Source organism: Lynx rufus, unplaced genomic scaffold, assembly GCF_022079265.1.
Source record: "Lynx rufus isolate CCGP_SWC_20201006 ecotype Redwood Valley unplaced genomic scaffold, mLynRuf1.p SCAF_3, whole genome shotgun sequence".
Classification (NCBI taxonomy): Eukaryota; Metazoa; Chordata; class Mammalia; order Carnivora; family Felidae; genus Lynx; species Lynx rufus.
The window spans coordinates 131,388,365-131,396,401 of record NW_025814845.1 but is presented as its reverse complement, the minus strand read 5'-3'; the positions used below and the strand labels follow the sequence as shown (position 1 = coordinate 131,396,401).

General features: G+C 38.6%; 1 pseudogene; it reads left to right on the top strand.

The window, feature by feature from the left end:
• The first annotated feature begins 255 nt into the window (after positions 1 to 255).
• LOC124521022 (60S ribosomal protein L23a-like) lies at positions 256 to 4,640 on the top strand (annotated as a pseudogene).
• The last annotated feature ends 3,397 nt before the right edge of the window (positions 4,641 to 8,037 follow it).

Genomic DNA, 8,037 nt, shown 5'->3' with positions numbered 1-8,037 from the left:
AAAAAAACAACTCAATGCTAAGGTAAATTGACTTATAGCTTTTACATATTGAACAGGTTAATTTCCTCTTGCCATAATTTTTGCTACTGTGTATCACTTGGAAATTACTTGAGGATTCTGCTTAATAGCTTTTTTTCCTTATAATTTCACTGGGGAGTACTTTTATTTGGTGGCAGTATGTTAACAGGATTACCTTACAGATTGTGTGAGATAATCAATGTGAAAAGAACTTTACAAATTGTAAGTTTCAGGAAGATGGCACCAAAAATGAAGAAGGAAGCCCCTGCCCCTCCCAAAGCCGAAGTCAAAGCAAAGGTTTTGAAGGCCAAAAAAGCAGTGCTGAAAGGCATCCACAGTCATTAAAAAAAAAAAAAAAAAAAATCTACATTCTGATGGCCCAAGACACTGCGTCTACTAAGGTAGCCCAAATATCCTCAAAAGAGCACCCCCAGGAGAAACAAGCTTGACCCCTATGCCATCATAGTGAAACAATTTTTTATCCTTTTATATCACAAGCTTGGCATGTCTTATTAGCATCTTCCTACACGTGGCTAAGAGAAGAAACAGACTGTGATAAGAATGTATTTGAATGTAGAGGCACCTGGGTGGCTCTGTTGGTTAAGCATCCGACTTCAGCTCAGGTCATGATCTCTCAGTTCATGAGTTTGAGCCCCAGATCGGGCTCTGCTGACAGCTCGGAGCCTGGAGCCTGCTTTGGGTTCTGTGTCTCCCTCTCTCTCTGCCCCTCCCCTGATTGTGCTCTGTCTCTCTCTCTCTCAAAAATAAATAAACATTAAAAAAAAGAATGTATTTGAATGTGTTTGTGTCTGATATTACCTTATTGTACATAAAGAAATTAAGATATTTATTACACCGTATATATAATTTATTCAGTGGAAGTCAGTGAAAAGTCTTCTGAGAAAACAAGGAGCCGTTAAAATGCCAGGATAGGGAATACTATGAAAAATTATATGCCAACAAATTGGACAACCTGGAAGAAATGGACAAATTCCTGAACACCCACACTCTTCCAAAACTCAATCAGGAGGAAATAGAAAGCTTGAACAGACCCATAACCAGCGAAGAAATTGAATCGGTTATCAAAAATCTCCCAACAAATAAGAGTCCAGGACCAGATGGCTTCCCAGGGGAGTTCTACCAGACGTTTAAAGCAGAGATAATACCTATCCTTCTCAAGCTATTCCAAGAAATAGAAAGGGAAGGAAAACTTCCAGACTCATTCTATGAAGCCAGTATTACCTTGATTCCTAAACCAGACAGAGACCCAGTAAAAAAAGAGAACTACAGGCCAATATCCCTGATGAATATGGATGCCAAAATTCTCAATAAGATACTAGCAAATCGAATTCAACAGCATATAAAAAGAATTATTCACCATGATCAAGTGGGATTCATTCCTGGGATGCAGGGCTGGTTCAACATTCGCAAATCAATCAACGTGATACATCACATTAACAAAAAAAAAGAGAAGAACCATATGATCCTGTCAATCGATGCAGAAAAGGCCTTTGATAAAATCCAGCACCCTTTCTTAATAAAAACCCTTGAGAAAGTCGGGATAGAAGGAACATACTTAAAGATCATAAAAGCCATTTATGAAAAGCCCACAGCTAACATCATCCTCAACGGGGAAAAACTGAGAGCTTTTTCCCTGAGATCAGGAACACGACAGGGATGCCCACTCTCACCGTTGTTATTTAACATAGTGCTGGAAGTTCTAGCATCAGCAATCAGACAACAAAAGGAAATCAAAGGCATCAAAATTGGCAAAGATGAAGTCAAGCTTTCGCTTTTTGCAGATGACATGATATTATACATGGAAAATCCGATAGACTCCACCAAAAGTCTGCTAGAACTGATACATGAATTCAGCAAAGTTGCAGGATACAAAATCAATGTACAGAAATCAGTTGCATTCTTATACACTAACAATGAAGCAACAGAAAGACAAATAAAGAAACTGATCCCATTCACAATTGCACCAAAAAGCATAAAATACCTAGGAATAAATCTAACCAAAGATGTAAAGGATCTGTATGCTGAAAATTATAGAAAGCTTATGAAGGTAATTGAAGAAGATTTAAAGAAATGGAAAGACATTCCCTGCTCATGGATTGGAAAAATAAATATTGTCAAAATGTCAATACTACCCAAAGCTATCTACACATTCAATGCAATCCCAATCAAAATTGCACCAGCATTCTTCTCGAAACTAGAACAAGCAATCCTAAAATTCATATGGAACCACAAAAGGCCCCGAATAGCCAAAGGAATTTTGAAGAAGAAGACCAAAGCAGGAGGCATCACAATCCCAGACTTCAGCCTCTACTACAAAGCTGTCATCATCAAGACAGCATGGTATTGGCACAAAAACAGACACACAGACCAATGGAATAGAATAGAAACCCCAGAACTAGACCCACAAACATATGGCCAACTCATCTTTGACAAAGCAGGAAAGAACATCCAATGGAAAAAAGACAGCCTCTTTAACAAATGGTGCTGGGAGAACTGGACAGCAACATGCAGAAGGTTGAAACTAGACCACTTTCTCACACCATTTACAAAAATAAACTCAAAATGGATAAAGGACCTAAATGTGAGACAGGAAACCATCAGAACCTTAGAGGAGAAAGCAGGAAAAGACCTCTCTGACCTCAGCCGTAGCAATCTCTTACTCGACACATCCCCAAAGGCAAGGGAATTAAAAGCAAAAGTGAATTACTGGGACCTTATGAAGATAAAAAGCTTCTGCACAGCAAAGGAAACAACCAACAAAACTAAAAGACAACCAACGGAATGGGAAAAGATATTTGCAAATGACATATCGGACAAAGGGCTAGTATCTAAAATCTATAAAGAGCTCACCAAACTCCACACCCGAAAAACAAATAACCCAGTGAAGAAATGGGCAGAAAACATGAATAGACACTTCTCTAAAGAAGACATCCAGATGGCCAACAGGCACATGAAAAGATGTTCAGCGTCGCTCCTTATCAGGGAAATACAAATCAAAACCACACTCAGGTATCACCTCACGCCAGTCAGAGTGGCCAAAATGAACAAATCAGGAGACTATAGATGCTGGAGAGGATGTGGAGAAACGGGAACCCTCTTGCACTGTTGGTGGGAATGCAAATTGGTGCAGCCGCTCTGGAAAACAGTGTGGAGGTTCCTCAGAAAATTAAAAATAGACCTACCCTATGACCCAGCAATAGCACTGCTAGGAATCTACCCAAGGGATACAGGAGTACTGATGCATAGGGGCACTTGTACCCCAATGTTCATAGCAGCACTCTCAACAATAGCCAAATTATGGAAAGAGCCTAAATGTCCATCAACTGATGAATGGATAAAGAAATTGTGGTTTATATACACAATGGAATACTACGTGGCAATGAGAAAAAATGAAATATGGCCCTTTGTAGCAATGTGGATGGAACTGGAGAGTGTGATGCTAAGTGAAATAAGCCATACAGAGAAAGACAGATACCATATGGTTTCACTCTTATGTGGATCCTGAGAAACTCAACAGGAACCCATGGGGGAGGGGAAGGGAGAAAAAAAAAAAAAGACGTTAGAGTGGGAGAGAGCCAAAGCATAAGAGACTGTTAAAAACAGAGAACAAACTGAGGGTTGATGGGGGGTGGGAGGGAGGGGCGGGTGGGTGATGGGTATTGAGGAGGGCACCTTTTGGGATGAGCACTGGGTGTTGTATGGAAACCAATTTGGCAATAAACTTAAAAAAAAAAAAATAAATAAAATAAAATGCCAGGATAGGAGCAGTGGTGTGATAGTGCCTTAGACTGTTGTAAGACCATGGCTTTGAGTCCTGAGTCTACTATTTATTAGCTTCATGACCTTGAGTATATGAGCTACATCATCATTTGATTTGCATGTGTTTGGAATAGAACAATGCAAGCTTACTTCTTCAAATTGATATAAGGATATGAGGATGCTTTGGTACTTTTTTTTTGTTTTTTACATTTTTGTGTGTTCTGCCTCGTTTTCTTTAGAAAATCTTGTTTTGCTGTGTGATTCCCACCTATCTGATAGGAAGAGTTACTGAGGATTCCAGAGGCAATCTGCACATGAAATATCAGTAAGGTTTATTATTTTCATGGTAGGTATCTCAGAGTGTTGGAGAAAGTGCCTTAAAAATGGCACTATTATTACTTTAATCCACTGAACTCCCCTTATCTCCTTACACAACAGTATGGTAAAAGGTGTTTCAGAAAGTTGTTTATTTCACCACGAGATCTTGTCAAATATTTCTAAATGTAAAAGGCTTTCTGTTATTTTCTTTTTTAAGTTTTTATTTATCTAAGTAATCTCTACACCCTACATGGGGGTTGAACTCACAACCCTGAGATCAAGAGTCACATGCTCCCCCGACTACTGAGTCAGCCATGAAGAAAATAGAAGACAACACACTCGTGTTTATTATGGTTGTCAAGGCCAACAGGCGCCAAATTAAACAGATTGTGAAGAAGCTCTATGACATTGATGTGGCCAAGGTCAACACTCTGAGGAGGCCTGATGGAGAAAAGAAGGCGTATGTTCAACTGGTTCCTGACTATGATGCTTTAGATGTTGCCAATAAAATTGGGATCATCTAATTGAGTCCCGCTGGCTAAATCTAAATATAAATTTTTTCACCATTAAAAAAAAAAGATTATAATGTTGGGGCACTTCGGTGGCTCAGTTGGTTAAATGACCCATTCTTGATTTCTGCTCAGGTCATGGTCTCATGGTTTGTTAGATTGAGCCCTGCGTGGAGCTCTGCACTGACAGCATGGAGACTCCTTGGGATTCTCTCTCTCCCTCTCTCTTGAAAATGATTGATCAATTTTGTTTTCCTTTTGTTTTCAGTCTCATCAAAAATCTCAGCTAACAAAGAAAAAGATATGCTGTAAAATAATATTTAGTTGGACTTTTGATTGGAGTTGTATGTTACCTTGGTTTGAGGAGAATTGATGCATTTGAAAAATCAATTTATCTTCAGGAACAAGATATGTGATTTTAATTATTCATGTCTCATTTTATATTCTACAATAAACTTCAAGAGAGTGTTTGTTACATGCTGAATCTTTTTCCCCTGAAATTCACATGTTGAATCTTCAACCCCCAATGTGATAATATTTGGATATAGGACCTTTAAGAAGAGAATTAAGGTTAAATGAGGTCAGAAATGTGGGACCCTAATCTAATAGAATTGGTATGCTTATAAGAAGAGGAAGTATTCTCTCTGTTCTTTTTCTCTCTCTTTGCATAGATGAGACATGGAAAGACCATATGAAGAAATAGTAGGTGAACCACTAGAAGCCGGGAAGAGAGTTCTTACCAGAAACGGATTCAGCTGGAACTTTGCTCTTGGATCTCTAGCCTCCAGAATTATGAGAAAATAAATTTCTATTGTTTGAGTCACCCAGTCTATGTTTTATTTTGTTATGGCAAACCAAACAGACTACGGCAATGTTTTTGAATTGGTTGTATTTCTTATAAAATTCTGCTTCATTCTTGAAAATAATGATAATGCAAATAATGATAAATCTAAATTATTTTTTTAATTTTTACTCTCCTTATTTGAAGTTAGCTATTATCACTGCAGTTTATTAAACAATGATAGAAAATAGTGGTAATGTTTCTTCTCATAGGAATACAGTAAGTATTATTTCATCAGTGAGCCTAATATTGTCTATAATGATTTGAAGTGTTCTTTATTATATTAGTGAAGTGATAATTATCCAATATGTATAAAAACCCTATTGTTTTGCCCATAATTTATAGCCTGATATATCAAGATCTCAAATTTAGACTCCTCTCCACCTTCAGACACACTTTAATAAAATTGGTTGTTGATATTTCCACTTGGATATCTTACAAATATTCCAAATTCACTATGTGTCAGGCATCTCGAAATCAGCATGTCTAGAACTTAATGTGTCCTCTCCCTCTTCCCACCCCCTACTTGTAGTCTATGACTTATCTCAGCCAAATGATTTACCTAGTAGCCCAGATCATCTGGACACCATATTTGATTCTTCTTTCTCCTTCAAACCCCATTATTTATATCCATGTCCCCTTGAATCTTTTCCCAGGCTTATCTGGAAGGGTGACATAGATTAGGAGTGATTAAAAGTAATCTGAAGAATGAGTAATTGTTCTCTGGGCATATTAGAAACATTAGGGGAGGAAAAACCAACAACAAGCATGGCTTTCTTACAAATCATCTGGTTCAAACATGAGTTTGTCTTTGAAGACAAGGTTGAGCACAGGAGACCTTGTCCAGTTCAGGATACACATGACTATTGTCTCAGTCCACATCACTGAGCCTCATCTACCTTCTGACTCGGTCTCTGCATTTTTCATTGCCCGCTGCCACAGCAACGCAGTGGTCCAGCAAGTCTGAAGGAAGGAGAGGCACAATGTCCATCAGTTACTTGTCTCAGCAAGGAATACCTTTCTTGCACCCTCCTCTGAGGCATTGGTGATTTTCAAATGTGTTTCTATGTGCTTAACTAATACCTTCAGCTATAAGGTTGATATCCCTAGTAGGGCTCAACTTGGTTGGTCATCGTGAATCACCAAACATGTTGTGTCATCTACTTACTTTTCCCCTCTAGCCTTCTTATTTTCCCTCTTTCTATCAATTTTTGACAGTTACCACAAAAAGGTTTTTCTCTACAGCTCCTTCTTTCTTTTCTTCCCTCCCTTCCTGCCACTGCCTTTATTCTGTTCCCTCTTTTTTCTCATATTCTGTTTTCTCCATGTCTTTATTTATTCTAGTAACTGAAAATGACAATCTAGTTAATAATTGTAATACTATCAATCATTTAATTTCATCCACAATGGAAGCAGCACACTTTGCAATGAAATTTGGACATTTACAAGAGCACACTTATTAGGTCTTAGCACTTAGCACTTAGCACTTAGCACACTTACCACAGCACTTACCTCTAACTGGAGAGAATCCACAAACAATGACGGGTGCTTTGACCTAAAAGATAACACCTTCATGCTTAGCTGTTGTTCATGGTCAGCTTTGTCTTTTATCCCTTGAATTTGATAAATTTTGGTGCACTTGGTAAATAATCACCATCGTATTATCACTGTTTTCAAGCCTCTTACTCTCATTCCTTATTATATTTCCTGTCAGACAGTTTAATTTCTACTTCGGATCAGCATAGATAACTCTTTGCTCATCATTTGTTACTTAGCTCTCTTGTCCTCTCTAGAAATCTCTAAACTCTTCATTTCTACCTAGTCCCCACATTGGTTTAGGTGCCCCTTTTCTGAATCCATGCAAATATATTTCTTAAAATGCATTATAGTTGAAAAAAAATTAAAAAAAAAAAGGGGGCGCCTGGGTGGCGCAGTGGGTTAAGCGTCCGACTTCAGCCAGGTCACGATCTCGAGGTCCGTGAGTTCCAGCCCCGCGTCGGGCTCTGGGCTGATGGCTCAGAGCCTGGAGCCTGTTTCCGATTCTGTGTCTCCCTCTCTCTCTGCCCCTCCCCCGTTCATGCTCTGTCTCTCTCTGTCCCAAAAATAAATAAACGTTGAAAAAAAAAATTAAAAAAAAATGCATTATAATGACCAATTCATGTGTCTTTTTCCCAGCCTTCACCATGAGAAAACTGAGGGGCAGGGATATTATCTCACTCTTATATTGGGATTCTCAGCCCTTTGAATAAACCCTAGTATGTTATATTAATAATAGTTTACAACCATCCAGTACTAACTCGGGGCCGGCCCCTGTTACAGTCGCTTTATATACTGATCATTTCTCACAAAATCACCATGAGAAAAGTACTATTACGCAACAGTTTTACAAATGACCCAGAAGACTTGTAGAACCTTCCTAAAGTCACACGGCTTGTAAGCTGCAGAACCAGGATTTAAATCCTGGTGATCTGGATCCAGAGCCTATGCTCTTAACAACCACATTACATTATATCAGTGTAGATGTAGGGCCCTTCTTTTTTTTAAATTTTTTACTCACGGACCGCGAGATCG